Consider the following 19276-nt stretch of genomic DNA (forward strand, 5'->3'; position numbering starts at 1 on the left):
TAACCTGTTCTTAGGTCCATTTGTTCCCAAATTCCTCTTTGTCAGGATATCATATTAGAACTGGCACATTTTGGAGTTCAAGTAGTCAATTAATTATTTTTTTAATATTTAGATGAATGATTACTTGCAGAGCATCTCCATTTTTTATTTTTATTTTTTTGCTTTTTGGGCCACACCCAATGATGCTCAGGGGTTATTTCTGGCTATGCGCTCAGAAATCACTCCTGGTTTGGGGGGCAGATCGAACTGTGGTCTGTCCTAGGTTAGCACAAGGCAGATAGATGCCTTATTCTTGCGCCACTCTCTGGTCCCCACATCTCCATCTTTTAAAGACAACAATTTTAGCATTTTAAGTACAATGCAAGTTAGAATAACGAATTTAAAATAAAGACCTTTTTTATTTTATGATTTTTGGTACACAATTACTGGTGCCCAGAACTTAATTTTGACTTTATGCTCATGCATTACCCCTAGTAGTGCTTGGAAGAGCATGTGCAGAGCTAGGAATCAAATTCAGGCCAGTTGCATAGAAAGCAATTGACTTATCTATCCTATCTATCCTACATTCATCACACTCTTTTATTTTCACAGTATCAATAAAATTTCAATATCAATAAAATTAAGTGTAGACAGTGTGTTCAAATTGGGCTTTTGAAAAATAAATCTGTCAGTGTTCAATATTTTTATCATAGACTGGAAATTCTTTGAAGTTTATATCTAAATTTCTCTGCAAAAGCAAATATCATAAAATGATCATTCAATGGAGTTTTTCACTTATATAGAATGCTTTTACATTGTGCTTGGTTTTAAATTTTTCTATTTATTTTAAAGAAAATCAACTACAAACACACATATGTAACTTTGCCTAAATTTGTTAGTTCATCCATGAACCACACTAAATCAGAATACTTTTATTTTCTTAATGATTCTGTCTAACAACTTGGCCACTGTGTATAATGGTGAGAGTAAAATGGATGTTAAGTTTTCTATAAATGCTGTGCATAGGATTCTTCATTTGGTAAACCAACGTTCTGAAAAAGAAATAATTTTTCATAGGTAATTTCTTAAAATGGTGTTTTCAAAAATGTAATTAAGAAAAGGTGGGAGTAAGGTTAAGCAACACAGGGAAAAGGTATATTCCCAGTATACATCTGACCCTGATTTTAACCCCAGCACTATATATGGCCCTTGAATGATTCCAGAATACAGAGTCAAGAGTAGGTCCCTGATACCCCAATACACTACAGGGTATTGTCCCCAAATCAGGAAAACAAAAGTACTGTATTTTCCGGCATATAAGACGACTTTTGAAACAAAAAAAGTCAACCGAAAATCGGGGGTCATCTTATATGCCGAGTATATCCCAAAAAATGTTTCAATATTCCGCTAAACAAAAATTGTCTGAATATTGCCACAAAACGAATTTTCCAACTCGATCCTGCACCAATCACTGCAAGGCTGCTCGGACCACCTCTCTAACTCAGCCAATCCAAGCAGGCTCTTTATGCATGCAAATTAGACAATGTTCTGGACCCGAATCTACACTGTAAAAAGCCTACTCAGATTGGCCAGAGTCAGAGAGGAAGTCTATTACATAGACTTTGGACCTTTGCTTGTTGTGATTGGCTCACTGTGGTACATGCAGTTGCAGCACAGGGACGTTCTGTCTGATACAGCGAATATAGGCCTAAACCTATGTTTTAACTGCAAAATTAGGGGGTCGTCTTATATGCCCAGTTGTCTTATACGCGGGCAAATACAGTATTTTTTTGTTTTTTGGACCTGAGCAATTTGAGAATTCTTGAAAAACTCAAGCTGCTTTGTCACAAATTTCTAGAATCTGAGTATTTTAGAAAGCTCCTAGAGTGACTCAAAATATAACCACTGTTATCTGATTCCTTTGCATTGTACTCAGCTATTATATAGGATAAAAGATGGTCTTTTCCACTTTCAGAACAATTCAGTCCTGCACTACTTGAAGCATAATTTGAAGTGCTCAGAATCTGAGGTGACCCTATGTTCCTTATACAAAATGGCTCAATTTTTTTCTTGATTGTGAGAATGAAGAGCAATATAAAAGTAGGGAGGGTTAGAGGGCTCTATATCTCCCATTTTAATTTGTATGTTCATTGAAAAACCCAACCAGGAATCTAAGGAGCTAACCACGGTCCTGAACTGGTAGACCTCTTGTCTGACTGGTGTCTCCTACTAAAGTTTTCTTTTTCTTTGTAAAATTTTTCTCTTTTTTATTTACATTTCACCAGATTACATGACTCATGCTTTTTCACATCTTCACATATGAAAGTCTGAAGTGTACTATAAACCTGCATCAATTTATTCTGATATCATTATACTGATATTAAATGATATCATTATTTATTCCACCCTTGTGAAGGAAAATTAGTACAATAAACTAATTAACTTGACATACCGGTAATTCAGAAGTATTTCCCACTGAGAATTTTAAAAATCTTACTAGCCAGTATCAACTCATTTGGGAATAATAAGGTTTTCTTTAATTAGTCCTTTAATATGTTCTAAAGAAAAAATGTTATAAAACACAAGTGGAGTTCTTGGTGTAGAGATGAAGCAGAAAAGAAAAGAGAACTTGTTTGTTGTGTGAAAAAGTTGGTGAGCCACTTATGAATGGATAAACTATATTTAGAACATTTGGAGATAAATCTTTGCCAGAACCTATACCACCAACTACATTTTTCTCTAATAATTGTATTCAAGCTTGTTGTATGAACTTGGCTAATCAAGAAATCCTAAACTAAACTATTATGAATCAGGTCGATCAAGATAGATTTTAATTAGTGAGAAAAACTAATTTTAGTTAGAAAAACAAGTGTTTATTTAAAGTCATTGATGCCAAAGATATCATCTTGTCTTGTCCATCTTAGCAAAGCTCTATCCTTACCAATAGAAATCCCCAAATACAGCTGTGCTTATTTTGTGGTCGTGATGAATGCATACAGTGAAATGAGACTGGCCCAAACCCTATTGTTGAAATGCTTAATCTTGATAAAATTAAAAACCCCGAGACATGCACAGACCTTGGTGTTGGATCTGAAGCAGTTATGTCTCTCTTTTTTTATATGTACAATTTTATTTTTGAAAAATTAAATTTAGCAATTCAAGTGGAGAACCTTCATCTTTTTATAGAAATCTTAAACCATTTAAATTTATTGTTCTAATTGTTATTTAGACATCATCTTCTGTAACCCCCATTTTATGCTTTTATTTTACTGTTTCATTCTTAATAGTATAATTAATCATTTTAAAATGCATTACAACCTTTCAAACACTAGAATTATGTTTTTTATACTGTCTTTGAAAAAAGAAAAGTTGAGCACTTTTATAGCTTCTCTCTTCTGACAATGCTCATATATCTTTATATCATCTTGAAAGTGGAGTTCATTAATTACCACTTTTTGTTCTTTTCTATCTTATTTTCTCAAGGACCATACCCCTTAAGAGTTTTTTGTATTAGCTTTTCTTTAGTTTTGGAGTGCTATATTATAAATTATTTTTATTAAAATTTCTCTATCAGGATTATGTTATTTCATCTTAAAAACAACTCAATTAAGAGTACCTATACCAATACTTTAAGAAACTTAACTCACACTTAACTCATTAATGCTCATATTAATACTTATACCTAACTCATTTATGCTCATCATTGATTCCATGAGTCATTTTGAAGTTTTTTCAAGACATAATCTGAACAATATATATATTTATAAATTATTAAAAATTATAAAATTAAATAAATAGGCATATATTGAAATAAGCTATGCATTAGGAATTACAAAAGAAATAAAAATGTTATTAAATATAAAATATGGAACTTACATTTTTTTTTGTTTTTGGGTCACCCCTGGCGAGTTCAGGGGATACTCCTGACTCTATGCTAACGCCTTACCTCCATGCTATCTTTTCAGCCCCTGGAACTTTTCAGATACAACATGACACATCTTCCATGGTTTTATTTGGATAAGTTATTTAGTCCGTCACTGTTTAGTATGTTATATTAATATGCATAGACACTGAAAATAAAAGTGAAAATGAGAGGAATCAGGACTGTGACTTCAGTAATAAAGTATACAACTGGTGTCTATGAAGTCATGTGTTTATTCTTTGATACCACTGGGTGTAATACCGGGTTGACTTAAAAATTAAAATAAAAGGACGGTACCATGAACAACCCGTCTTATGAACATTGTGTGGAAATAAAGAATAATCAGACTTAAGCACCAAACCCAAAGTCAACGACAACAAAATCAATACTCAATCTACAACAAGCTATACACAAAAGGGATCTGCTACACTAGCAGTTTATGGGGCAAAGCAGGGAGATATGGGGATGAATGCTGGGAAACTGGTGGAGGGAGGACAGCACTGGTGGTGGGAATGGCCCTAATTCTTTGTCATTATGTACCTTAATGAAAGACTTGTAATTCACTTTGATCACTGTAGAAAAACAGCCCTTAAGAATGGCCTTGGATGGTGGATGTGGAGGCCTTTGTCCTTAGGACCCGGCTACGTGGCTCCATCCCCCATTAACCTGCGGGTCTGGGTCCAGGAAAGCAACGGGTATTGAACTCACTCACAGGCAGGCTTCCAGAGAGATAACATCTTTATTGCCCTGGCCAACATTTGTGTGGCCTATATCATAAACCTATTTAAGCATTTGCCATTCTTAGCTAGCCCTGCATCTTACTTCTTTCATCCATGTCACCTCCAACCTCCATTCCGGCAAAAGACCAAAAGGACCTAATCCCTTGGCCCAAAGGCCTTATCTAACCTTCCCAAGACCACTCCCAGAAATGGACGGGGTCTTGCAGGTAGAGATAAACAAAATATCCACTTCCTAAGACCCCTCCCAGAAATGGGCGGGTCTCAGGTAGATACACCTAAATTCAGGGTGGGGTCACAGATCACAATAAAAATCATTTAAAAATAATAAAATGAGCATAATGTTAGAATTTTCTATGTCTCTTTAAGTTTAGTAATGATTATTTCTGTATTGTTACATGTTACAGTAGTAATATTTTATATTAATATCAGTTGTTTACATTTGAATAGTTTCTTAGAATTAGACTTTTTAATTTTTCCTAAAATCCAATATTGGCAATTTATTTGCTCATTATAGTCATAACATGTTTTATTTTGTTATAACTTTGCCTTTGTAGTCATCCTTTATTGTTCTATATTTTTCTCTAAGAACTCCTATTGCTCACATATATTTTCATTATTGCTTCATTTTTTTTTTCAGTTCTAGCATTAATTCATTCAGACTCTTTGGACTGGTATTGCTGGAAGTGGGCATAGGCTCTTTAAGCAATGCCTGGGAGGCCCTCTCCCACCTTCTAATAATATGTAACTAATGCTGAAGCTACAAATTATCATGTTACATATAGTAATGCAAAATATATCGAAGATTTGTACTATGCCTCTAGATACTAAAATATTGTCTCAGCTCATATTTGAGAAAAAATTATAGTCTGCTTATATTTTATAATCAAGATTTACCAGGGAACTTCCATAGTTCCAAATTGATGACAAGTTTTTCTTTTATTCGGAGCCTTCTAGCTAATTTTCACTCTTTTTCAGTTGAGAATTTCATCATCTAACATCAAAATTAACTAGTATTTAATAAAAATGGTTATTTATCAGTTGATAAATCTGTCAAATTTTATTTTGTCTTAGGATATGCTACAGTGTTTTAATGTCTCTATTGTAATCAATTGGCATGCATATTTTGGGGAGTTAAAATGATGTATACTTTATGTAAAATTTAAAGTAAATTTAAAGTACATATACTTTATGTAAATTTCCCCATTATTTTATAGTATTATCAGCTATCCTATAATTTTACTGCTTTTATTTCAATTATGCTTCTTTGCTCAATTCACAAGAATGGTATTGAGATAGCCAATTGCTTTTCCATCTTTTTTTTTCTTTTTTTTTCTTTATTTAAACATCTTGAGTACATAAATGATTGTGATTAGGTTTCAGTCATGTAAAGAACACTCCCTTCACCAGTGCAACATTCCCACCACCAATGTCCCATATCTCCCTCCATCCCACCCACCCCCACCTGTACTCCAGACAGGCTTTCCAGTTCCCTCATTCATTCACATGATTATGGTAGTTCTCTGTGTAGTTATTTCTATAGCTGCACTCACCACTCTTTGTGGTGAGCTTCATGAAGTGAGCTGGTATTCCAGCCCTCCTCTCATTGTCTCTGAGGATTGCTTCAGTTTTTTATATACTTCACTTACCTGAGTTTCTTCAAGACAATTGTCTTATACTATAAAAGATGGTTTCTATACTTATTTTATTTTATATATCTTAAAATAATTTTAGTCTTTTATGAGTTTGTTATGAAAAGTCAGTCTTAATTTGCTAATTATTGTATGAATTGATCTAAAAAGCCTCTTGAAGAGTATGCATAAATATTCTTTTGAAGAACCTACATTTTTGTGTGGGATTTTTTTTCCTTCGATTTTTCAGAAAATTTTGTTTTATTTAAAAAATCATTTCTTTGGGCCCAGAGAGATAGCTCAGCGGTGTTTGCCTTGCAAGCAGCCGATCCAGGACCAAAGGTGGTTGGTTCGAATCCCGGTGTCCCATATAGTCCCCCGTGCCTGCCAGGAGCTATTTCTGAGCAGTCAGCCAGGAGTAACCCCTGAGCACCGCCAGCTGTGGCCCAAAAACCAAAAAAAAAAAATTATTTCTTTAAGCTAATATGTGTTACTAGTTAGTTTGCTTGCAACTGGGAAATAAATCTTGAAAAGCCCAAATTTTAAAATTGGTAAGTAGAAAAACTTAAGATGTTCTATTTATTTGCATCAAAGAGCAAATATTTATTTTCTGATATATGTATCAGAAAAAATCTATTTTCTCTATTATTGAAAAATGATTATATGAGGCTGGAGTGATAGCGCAGCAGTACTGCATTTACCTTAAAGGTGGCCTATATGAGAGAGACTCAGGTTGAATCCCCAGCGTCCCACATGATTCCCTAAGCTGGCCAGGAGCAATTTCTGAGCTCTGAACCAGGAGTAACCCCTAAGTGTTGATGGGTGTGGTCCAAAAACAAAAAAAGAAGAAAGAATGGAAGGAAGAAAAAAAAGAAAGAAAAAAGGAAGAAAGGAAGGAAGGAAAATGAAAGAGGAAGAAGAAATAAAGAAGATAGAAAGAAAGAAAAGAGAAAGAAAGAAGAAGAGAAAGAAAAAAGAAAGAAAGAAAGAAAGAAAGAAAAGAAAGAAGAAAAGAAAGAAAGAAAGAAAGAAAGAAAGAAAGAAAGAAAGAAAGAAAGAAAGAAAGAAAGAAAGAAAGAAAGAATTATAAAATGTGATTGGATTTTATGCTAATAAGTTTATATGCCAAGATTAGTATAAATCAATGGATATAAATTAAAAGACTTACTAAAACCTATATGCTAGAATCTACAAAAAGCATTCTTAATAACCTTAATCTAGTAAACAAAATAAAGAAAACATTTTCAGCAGTAGTATGAATAAATGGTGGTATATCCATATAATAACATAGCAAAGAGCAGAACAAACATACTCCTATTAATGCATGTACTCTGATACTTAATTTTAAGCAGTATATATATATGTATATATATACATATATATAAAATATTAAAGATCATGTCTAGTATTGAATGAGAGAGTGTTATCACCTTTGGTAAGCCAGCTCTCTGACCAGGAGAGAACACACATTTTTGGGGGGCTTTGATTTTTGGTTTTGGGGACACACCCAGTGATGCTCAGGAGTTACTCCTGGCTCTGAGCTCAGAAATTGCTCCTGGTTTGAGGGACCTTATGGGATGCCAGGGATCTAACTGTGGTCCATCCTAGGTCAGCCACATGCAAGGCAAATGCCCTACTGATGTGCTACAGCTCTGACCATGAGAACACAAATGCTTTTATAGTTATTCTTTTGCATTTTAATTATCACCTTAACAAATATTTATGCACCTACTTTCAATTTGTGATTTTTTTTTTTTTTGATGGTGCTACAGTTGATTGTTCTAAGGACTGATCCCTGGCTCTGCACTCAGGAAACACTCCTGGTGGGCTCAGGGAGCCATATGAATTTAAAGAACCCAACAAATTCAATAGCATGCAAGGCATGCTTCTGTTGTATTAATTCAGTACCCAATTTGTGACATTTTATTGAAAAATGTATTTTTGATTTTTTTACATTTTTGTGTGTATGCTCCCTTTCATTTATGTGTTGTTTCTTTAAGCATTTATTTTAAATATTAGTAAAATGCAGAAATAGCCAAGTTGTATTAGTTTCAACTAATGTTACAGTCATAGATGTAACTATTTTTTAGCGTTTTCTATTATGAATATGGCATTTAGTGGTAGCACGCATCTCATATGATGTTGTGCTAAAAATGAAGAGATTGAGTTAATTCTCATAAGAAAACTAAAGTGGCTTCATAGAGAAATTTTAAGAGTAGATATTTGCACACACAAGAAAACAAATTACAAGCAACTCAAGACACTATCTCAGCACAGGATCACACTTTAGTTATTAGGGAATGATAAATGTAATTTAGCAGCAGTTATATTACTAAAAAATATTTTGAAATGTGAACATTATTGGACAAATACTATATATGGGTTACCAAAGTAGAGAAGAAAAGACACAGTTTTACTCAAAATGTTTGGGGTGAATTTATTATTAATTTATTTATAGTTTAGAAAAGAATGAATGCAAGTATATTTTGAGGATTTTGGCTCATTGACTAGATGTACATCTGGAAAAGTTCTGTTTTGTGTCATTTAACATGTTGAAAATTAAAATGTGTCAAACATCACCACAGTAAGGAAAGACTTACAAATAATATATTGTGAAGATTTCAATTTAATAATATTCTTGCTGACTTTGATGACACCTTTTGGACAGAAAGGTTTTAGCAATAGTTTAGAATTGCAGATGTAGAACATATGAGATTAAAATGATATTTATATATATATTCAACTTTTATGTGAACTCTCTACCTTGAGCTATATCTGCTTCTCTACTAAAAATTTATCTGCTCTAGTAGGTCTAATTTCATTTTTGCAGCATTACTTAAGAAAAGCAATTAGAAAAGTCGAGAGGGTCCACTAAATGTGGACTATTTGTTTTGCAAGATAGCCATGTATAAAAGAAGTCAATATGGAAGCTGGAGTATCAGTACAGCAGGTAGTTGCTTTGCATATGGTCAACCTGAATTAGAATACCTGGCATCAATCCCATATGATCCCCTGAGCCTACTAAGAATGATTTCTGAAGTCTTGAGCACTGCTGAGTGTAACAACTCCCCCCCACACACACACCCCAAAAAAAAAACCCCAAAAGTAATTATTATTTCTATTAGGTCTGAGGAGAAAAATCAAATATAAATGGATTTCTTCAAGTTGTCTGAGTCCAAAATCCAGCAAACATTTATTTTTCTCTGCAAAAATGTCCTACGATTATCAGTATCACAATTGTAGAGAATTCTGTCATTCTCAAAGGATTTTGGAAAATGATGTCACTTACAACAGATAAACTGTGAAATATAAATGAGGGATCGAGCAGATGTAGGATTTAAAAAAAAAAAAGAGGAAAAAAGTACCTTAAAGAAAACAACTTCAGAATTAAATCTTACCTCATGTAGCTGTGACAAATGAGAAAACATAGAAGGGAAATAAAGGAGTCCAGGGGAAAACCTTGGTGCCATTATTCTCCCTCTTTCCTTGAATTTATTGGCTTTGACTCTTTTTGTAAATATCCATCTACTTCATATATTCCATAACTTCTTCCACAACTCTTCAAAGGGGCTAAGGAAACTCTGGAGATAAATAATGGGTCAAACCAAGACTTCTGTTTAATTGGCAGAAAATGAACAATTTAGTTAGATAAATTTGCTCGATTGCAATCTCCAGTTTGCAGGTAAACAAATTCAGGTGAAGAATTGATTAAAAAAAAGAGAGATACATGTGAAAAGGCAAGATTATTGCAGAAAACTTGTTTTATTGTATTTGCATATACATAAAAGCAATGTCTAGATATTTCACATCAAATCTGCATTGAATCATCATTATTCCATAAAACAAAACAAATCTCTCGATTTGTAGAGTCACTTATCCAGGTAGGTCACACAGAGCAGTTAGAAGATCAACATAGTTTGACTCTATAGCTTTATTCTCACAGCAGTACATACAAAGCAGAAACTATAGAGTAGAAATACACCAAAATTATATGGTATTTTGTTTAGACAATACTTTTCTGGCTTCTATACATAAATGGATTTTTTTTAAGTTGTATAAGTAAAGATTGAGAAAGAAAAATTTATATTTGGAGGTTAGGAGGCCAATGAGATGTAATGGGAGAACTTTAATCTTGCCCCAATACCTTGAACAAACCAAGGTAGCAAGAAATTCACATCTATGGGGAAGAAAATGCACCTAACCATGTTCATTTCCTACTTGTTGTGTGACCTTAGGCAAGTCATTTTTTCATCTTCTGAACTTTAGAGTACCCACTGTGAACTGTGGCTGGTATTAATAATTCTTGCTGGGTTTGTTTCAAGAATGTAACTAGATAATGCCTGTGAAAGCATTTTGTGAACTCTGAAATGCTCCACAAATGTAATGGATAAAAGATTGGAAAGTTGCCTCTGGGTGGCTCCTTCTCAAATATGCCCTGATATCAACATTTTAGTGGTGAAAAAGACTGCTAATATTTCTCATTGGTACTTTTCTTGTGTGCAGAAGTAATCTGAGTAGAAGAAATATGATTTTTCCTTGAGATTCAATAAGCTATTTTCATTTTAATTGGAAAGTTAGTGTGGAACATAAAAACACTTTTATTTTTCCTGAATTGACCTTTTTTTTTTTTTCGGAAAAATTAAAATGTTACTCACTGTCTCATGGAAAAATCTGAAAGTCAAAAGGAAATCTGTCCTATTCTTACCAATATCTTTCTCTGTGTTGACCTTGGAATGGTTGCTGTCACTGTTCTTACCATCTATCAGTTCAGTATATAAATACTTATAGAGTCTGGAGCTTAAGCCAAATGTTTTTGGTAAAGTCAGTTTGAAAAATCAAACAAAGAAAATAACAAAAGAAACTAAGTTTACAATTTAATGCTTCTCTTTATCTCCCAAATAAAAATGGCCATAACTATGTTATCCACATCTCAAATTTTATATAATGATAAAATGATGCCATGAGAGAGGGCTTGGAAAAATTACATAGAGATTATATAAAGCCAGGTGATATTGTTAGACACAAAATAAGCAGTAAAATATAGATGGCCAAAAGAATATTAAATGTACAGAAGTGTGGAAAGGTTTTGAGTTTGTAGAACATTTGCTGCATACAGAGATATATAAATATATTTTTATAATTATACAACAAATGTGCTAAGGGATAAAACCACTGCTTTTGATCAGTGAGGAAAAGGTCATTAATATCAATAGAAGCAACTAAATGAATAAGTCACTGTTTAAATCCAGATAATTCCAACTACAAATGTTACAGAAATGACATATATGGTGACTTAAATTTATTTTGTGGGGGGGTGATTTGGCCATATTTGGAATATGCAGAGAATAATTCCTGCTCTGCAGTCTAGAATGAACCCTGGTTGTGTTTATAAGACTAAATTGGATACTAGGGATCAAACATAAACCAGCTATGTGCCAGGCAAATGCCCTACCCACCGTATTATCACACTATTCCCACATATATTGTTCATTGTTAATAGCTTTAGAAGTTCACTTAACTTTTTATTAGGAAGTGAATGATTGGCTACAAAAAGTAGCCAAGAAATTATTCTATCAACTTTTTTAAAAACATTTTAAAAGAGTAAAACAAAATTTAATATGAGAAATAAAAGCAATCTTTAAAAGCACCATTATATTTTATATTTTGAGTATATTTTAATTAACACATCTTTATTTACAAAGTTCATAATAGATTTTCAGGCATACAGTGTTCCAATACAAAGCCTACCACCTGAGTGTTCTTCCCTTCAACAATATACTCAGAGTACCTCCTACACCCCAATCTGCCTCCTTGGAAGGAGCCTTTTTAAGTTTAGTTATTATAGTTTTTGTCTCCTATTTGCAATGTTGTTGACTATATTTTTAGACATATACATATATATCTACATCACCAATATTCAGGGAGCCCTTGATCCCTGCCCTTGCTACCTGAGGCCATGCTTCATATCCCCCTTGATTTATTTCTTCCCTGTTCTTGTATATACACACACGCTGGGGTACAGAATTATCTTACTGTTCCCATTTGATTCTTAGCATTTTCTTATCTTCTTACTCTCTATAACTTTATAAACATTACTCATGTCTAGAATAATTTTTGTTTAAAAGCAAAGCTAATGTGTTTCCCCCATGACATCTTGTGTTTTTGATGGCTGTCAGTATTCATATGGTTAAAAATTGTTTTGGAAAAGCTGCATGAATCAAAATTGCTGATGCTTTTTTGTATAGATTAGCATGCCAAGCAAAACACAAAAGGTATTTTAAATCCCAGATATATTAAAATCAAAAGCTTAACTTCTAATATCCTCTCTTCAATCAGGTATGGATTTACAAAACATTTTATTATGGTTGTTATTTTCATACCGAAAACTGAATTAAACCCTATATGCTTAAAGATTGTAAATTTTATTTTCAACCCATACAGCAAAATTAGATAAACTCTGACAGTGTGCAAGAGGTATAAACTGCTAAAAAGCAACTAACAGAGACACATATAAATCAAATAGTCTAGAATTATATAGCAATAGTAATGACTAAAAAGTGTTAAGAAATTAGATCTCTTGCTGACCTAAATCTTTATGAATAAATATTTCTTCCTCACTGCAGAATGACAACTACTAGTATTTTTATCTACATCTACTAAATAAGAGACTCTGTTGGAATGTTTTAATACATTATGCTTAATTTCCACACCAAAAGAAAAAAAATTTATGACTCAAATAATATTGTCTTTATGTTCCTTCTAGATTATAAGTTTGAGTTTTGGAATTCAAATATACACACTATTTTAGATAGTACAGTGATGAAAGTGATTTCCTTATACACAGACTACCTGGGTTCAATTCTCAGCATCCAATATGGTTCCCAAAACCCTGTCAGGAGTGACGTCAGAGCGCCGAGCCAATAAGAAGCTGGAATATTGCCATGTGCGACTCAAAACAAAAGACAAAAGAGATTAGCAAAATGATGTAATACTAAGACATGGACAGTGACCATTGTGTCAGGTAGTGTGAAGAATGTGAAGCTAGAATGGTACAAAAGAAACCTGCTCTCAGGAAATTTGTAAACTAACTGCTATCAGGAAAAAAAAATAAAGAAGCTTGTAGTCCACCTGGAGATATAAAACATACATATAATATTCACTGTTGTTAAATGCCTAATTAGGGAGATAAAGGACACAATAGAGATATTGTGGAAAGACAAATTTATTCTGATGCTTAAAAAAAATCCTAAACTAGTTTTGGAAATTAAGAAAGAACTACTAGTAAGCTTGTCAGGTCTAGTGCTTGGTGAGAACAGAAATTTACAGTAGAGAAAATGCATGAAAACTCAGGGTGCTGAAAACAAGCAGATAACACTAGAGATTAGAATCTGGTAAACATTAGAAACAGGGCAGTGCACAGAGGGTAAAGTGCGGTTAGATGTTGTGTGGGGGGGATGAGACAAGGAACCATTTGCAACAAAATATGAAGCGGTAGATTTAGCACCGAGATATGTTGGGCAAAATGATTTTAAGGATTATTAAAGAATGTTGAATTTCTCCTCAAGATAATGAATAGTAAGATAATTTGATTTTTAGATTGATTTTAGCTTGGAGGCAGGTAACCAGGGTATAATTATATACTCTTCAGAGACACCTGAATGGTTTCTAGAGGGCAAAGGGTTGGCAAATGTAAGCCAGGAAGTTGATTAGAAGGATACTAAATCTCCCAACTAGAGCTTTGAGTGAATTGTCATGAACCATGACTAAAACAAGTGAGATCCATAAAAATACACTATGAGCAATATTATAAGCATTATTAACAATTTATTAGATAAACTTGATTAATAAATTGAACTTAATCAATTGAAGTTGAAGAAGTAATAAAATTATTAAGGTTTTGCTTTGCATTCAGCCAGCTTTAGTTTGAAATCCAGCAATGCATATGATCCCTTGATCTTAGCGCTTCGTCACTACCCCCATTAGAAAAAGAGGGTAGAGGAAGAGGGGCGAGGAGGGGAGGGGAGAGGGGAGAGGGGAAGGGACTGGAAAAGAGAGAAGAAAAGGGGAGAGGGGAGGAGAAGGCAGAGGAGACTGGAGGAGAGAAGAGAAGAGTGGAGAGGATTGAGGGGAGAGGAGAAGAAAGAAGGGGAAGGCAAAGGAAGGAATGGGGGAGGAGAGGAGTGAAGGAGAGGAGGAAGGAAGAGGAAAAGAAGAGAAAAGGGAGAGGAAGAAGGGGAGGGCAGGGAAGAAGGAAGAGAATAGGGGAGGGAAAGGGAAATAGAGAGGCAGAGACACATAACAAGTTGAGGTGGCATGGAAAAATTTGCCCTGGGTTTGTCAGATTTCTGCTTTGACTGACATAGTCCTCATTCTGATTTCCAAAGCTTCCAGATTACCTTTTATTTGTCTCCATTTAGATTTGGAAGTAGCTGAAAAGCATGAATGTGGTTTCTGCTCTTTCAGTAAGTGAAGTGCTAGTGGCAACTGTGGAATCCTGAAGGCAAGCTGGATTCAGTTTTTGCTGAGTAAGGAGACTGAAAATGACTTGAGAATTCATTTATGGCTTTAATACTGTCTTTGTCATCACATCAACGGCATTCAAAGAATATCTTTCCTGTGCACACTGCTACTGTAGTACAAGGGACATTTTATCTCCCATGGGAATATAGACTTATTCACTTCAATGGCATAAAAATATTGACCAGTTGGTTCTTGCTTTTCACTGTCTCACTTGTCACACTCTGATTTATCAGTCATGGGTTCCATGATGAAACACTGCAAAAACTAGAGGAAACGTATAATAAAAGCAACTATTTTGATGAATGAAACAAATAGATCAACAGGCTAGAAGTAAAAAATACAAAATTTGAGGGTTATTTTTGTCCTTTCTAAACTAAATTTTTAATTTATTTTCTGACATAGAGCTTCGTATTAAAATGATCTGATATTTTCAGAATTATGCGTGTATTATCATAGTATGAATATTATTTCAGGAAGATAAGTTATGCAACAAGAATACATATTTTAAACTGTTCAGAATTCAGTAAGTAATGTAATCATTACTGCTATTTAAAGGCATAGCATTTGAATCTCAGATGCACTTCTAATGCCAAGACCAGATTCAGTTTTGATAGTCTGGTCCCTTGATGAAGCTATCATAGACAATATTTGGCCTAAGTGAAAACCACATCCTTAAGTCTACTCATTACTACATTATGTACCATCTGTTGATGCTTTAATTGATAGTGGGATCATACTATATTATGCCAGTAACCACAAAATAATAATAACTGAGTGACTGAGGCATAAAGGTTAATATTCAAGCGATGGTAACTGGGTTGTCTCAAATAGCTAGAGTACATACTTTGCATCTGAGAGTCCTTGTTGGAATCCCTGCACAGCCTAGTCCTTTGAGCATAACAGAGATTGCCATTATTCCACAACAACTATAGATCATGTGAAGCTAAGGGATTAGCATATCATCTAATTTTAGTGTATTCATTTTTGAATATGTGAATGAGCTTTGTCAAGTTAGTTAGTCTGTTTGTTTACTTTTTTGTCTTAAGTATTAATCTGTAAACAAAAGAGGATTACTGTAATACTATGTAAAAGAATTGCCCCAAAGAGTAAAATAGGTAATATATATTAAGTTCTTAGAAAAGTATATGAGCCAGAGAAGTAGGTCCAACGGCTGAATCATGCTTTGCATGTTGAAGGTCTTGTTTTTATCCCTACCATGAATCCTAAATATCCACTGGAAGTTATTCCTCAGTACAGAGCCAAAAGAAGCAATAAAGCATCACATATGTGGCCCACCCCACCATGGCGCAAAACCTACCTGGTATAAAATAAACATTTAGTAAATGTTGCTACTATTCAGTCTTTACAAGGCATGGATCTAGACATATAACCTGTTATTAAAATACTATATTTCATTATTTTATTGCTATTATAATTAACCCTTTCTGACTCAAAAAAATTCATAAGTGATGAATAAAAACTATATTCTCCAATATTCTTAAAAGAAGTCATTAGAATTAAAAAATTGATGTTTATTAGCAAATAATTCCTCAAATAATTAGATATAAATTTTAATAACTCAGGAACTTATACAACACAAATTTGTTTTCCAATATTGGAGATCAGATTTAGCAGAAGTCCTATAGTACACAACCAAGGTGTTGCCAAGTCCATGAGACTTTAGTTTGCTTTTGGTTTTGGGGCCACACACCGTGACTCTGAGGGGTTACTCCTGGCTATGCGCTCAGAAGTCGCTCCTGGCTTGAGGGATTAAATCGCAGTCTATTCTGGATCAGCCACGTGCAAGGCAAATACCCTACCACTGAGCCATCGCTCCAGCCCCTTAAACAAAGATTTTAGTTAGATAGGATGCTTCCATAGTGATAGAATTTGTAGGGACTTAGTTCAGGAAATATGCACAAAAACATGTAGACAAATTATGTATCAGAACATTATAATAAAATATGAATAAAATTTGCATGTGTCTAAAATAAATCATTAAAAATTAATATATTGTGTAATTCCTCCTCATGACTTTGAACAAACATGCTAACAACTTTTTGTATTGAAAACATGAATATATACAAGTATTATGGGAAATACTAAACAATACATTTTTTAAAAACTTAGAAATACTTCTGAGTCCTGCTTAATCAATTTTATATATGTGTTAAAATACTTTGGAATATTCAAAGTACAAATTTAAAAACTTTTAGCTCTTAAAAAAATGTAACTCAAGCATATAAATTCATGTGAATTCACAAAGATGAAGGCAAATAATGAATTTAGAAATATGTTATAATGAATTGGATTTTGTCATTAGTTTTCATTAAATTATTTATAATTAATCCTGATTTTTTAATTTACTGGGTAAATTTTATGGTACTACATAAAACTGAAAATATTAGTAATTAATATAAGATATAAAAATACTTGGTAAAGGCATGATTACTCAAAGACAATTAAGTATTGGAAATAAGGCTTGATTACTTCACATCCAGACAGAATTTACAATAATAAAGTGATATTAACATTTAATTCTAAGAAGGGAATGCATATTTCACTGAGTTTCTACTATGAGTAATGAATAATCAATTGAGGAATAATTGCAGTCATAAATTAATATCATCCTTCATAGAGTTTATCACTCAGAACATCTTTTTATGGTATTAAATATGTTAAGTTCAAAGTGGTCATGTCCCACGGCATTTGAAAGGGTTGAATTGTCAATAACAAAAAAGTAAGAACATAAAATTGACAGTTAATAAGTATATAGTTAAGAGAAAATAATACAGATATAACTAATATAGTTAAGAGAAAAATTATAGTTATGGTTCTTTATTTCAGAATATTTACCTAAAATAAATAGACCTATAATTTTTAAGGATATTATGTATATTTTTCCAAGTGCAAAATCAAAGTATGTTTATCATTATATCTTTCCAAAGAACATGTTTCATTATTTATCTCATTATAAAAATATATTCTTTGTTAAACATTTCATTTTTATTCAAAATATTATTGCAGCAATCTTTTTTGATAGTGCTCATATGCTATGTATTATTCTTTAAACTTAACATCATATTTACATTTTTCAAGTAATGAAGCAAAGCTTCTATTTTCTCATGAAATCATAAACTAAGAAGAGCAATTGGAAAATCTTTCAGATTTCTTGATTAGAATATCTTTTTTTTCTTTAAAGTAGTACTCAAGGGACATCCACACATGTAAAACATTAAGATGTAAAGAGAGTTCAATGAGTGCCAAAGAAAGTTTACCCCCAAAGTCATGAATATGATCCTTTTATTATTTGTGATCTTAAAATATATAAGAGCTTTTATTAATCAATATTTCATTAAAAATTAGAGAATGTATGCAGGTCACTCTATATTATACTCTTATTCTAATGCTTAAAAACTTTTTTGATTAAAGTTCTAAAGTAATATAGACTGTTGATGTTAAAAAAAAGCCCATAATATTTTATATATGCATATATATTTATATGAATATTCTTTATTTAGTTCATTGCTACTTTGACAGTGCATATTTACGTACAGAACAATCCTCAAACATTTATAAATTTTGGAACCGAAGGGGCGAGAAGCAAGAGTTGAATGTTTTAAGAAAAAAATACTGGGACTAGAGAGATAATTCAGTGAATAGGGCACTTGCCTTGCATACAGCTGACCTGGGCTCAACACAAGCACTCTATATAACCTCTCAAACTTTAGCAGGCATATAATCCCGAAGTGGAGATCCAGCGCTAAACCCTGAACACTACCAGATGTGTCCCCAAAACAAACAAACAAAAATAATCAAAAGAAAGAGAAAGAGCAGGAACAATATCACAGCATGTAGAGTGATTGCCTCGCATTCAATCAACTTGGGTTCAATCCCATGCATGTCAGTTAGTTCCCTGAGTCTTGGAGGAGTGATTCTTGAGTGCAGTCATGAGTAAGCTTTGTGTTTACTCTGTTAAAGACAAACAGAGAGAGAGAGGAAAGAAAAGAGAGGCACTATTAGTAAAATTCCTAATTTTTGTTGAACTACACTAGTTGAAACTGCGCACTTCTTTGACTATTTGTTACATTGTGAGTATTCATAATCAGCTTACACAAATATTAGAGGTAAGAGATTTGTCCTGCTTTCTGCATAGTAGGAAGGGTTAGGTACTGCTTAGAAAACAGCACTAATAATAAAGAATGCTTTTTATGAATTCACAATAATAACTAGACAACCAATACAAATTGCAGACCTGTAGAGATTAATGAGAATACGGAGATATACAATAGGCAAATCAGTCCTACTTCATCAAGAAAATGCCTGCTATATAATAACAAAGATAATTGAAGACTGCTGAAAGCAACCAGGCTAAGATTTTAATAACAACTTGGCTGATATTCAGTTGCCAATCAGAAATTGACACATGACAAGATCTGAAGTACACAATGCCTCATTTGAAAAGTGTCTCTAATGTTTATTAATCT

The sequence above is a fragment of the Suncus etruscus genome, chromosome 19 (assembly GCF_024139225.1).
Source record: "Suncus etruscus isolate mSunEtr1 chromosome 19, mSunEtr1.pri.cur, whole genome shotgun sequence".
Lineage (NCBI taxonomy): Eukaryota > Metazoa > Chordata > Mammalia > Eulipotyphla > Soricidae > Suncus > Suncus etruscus.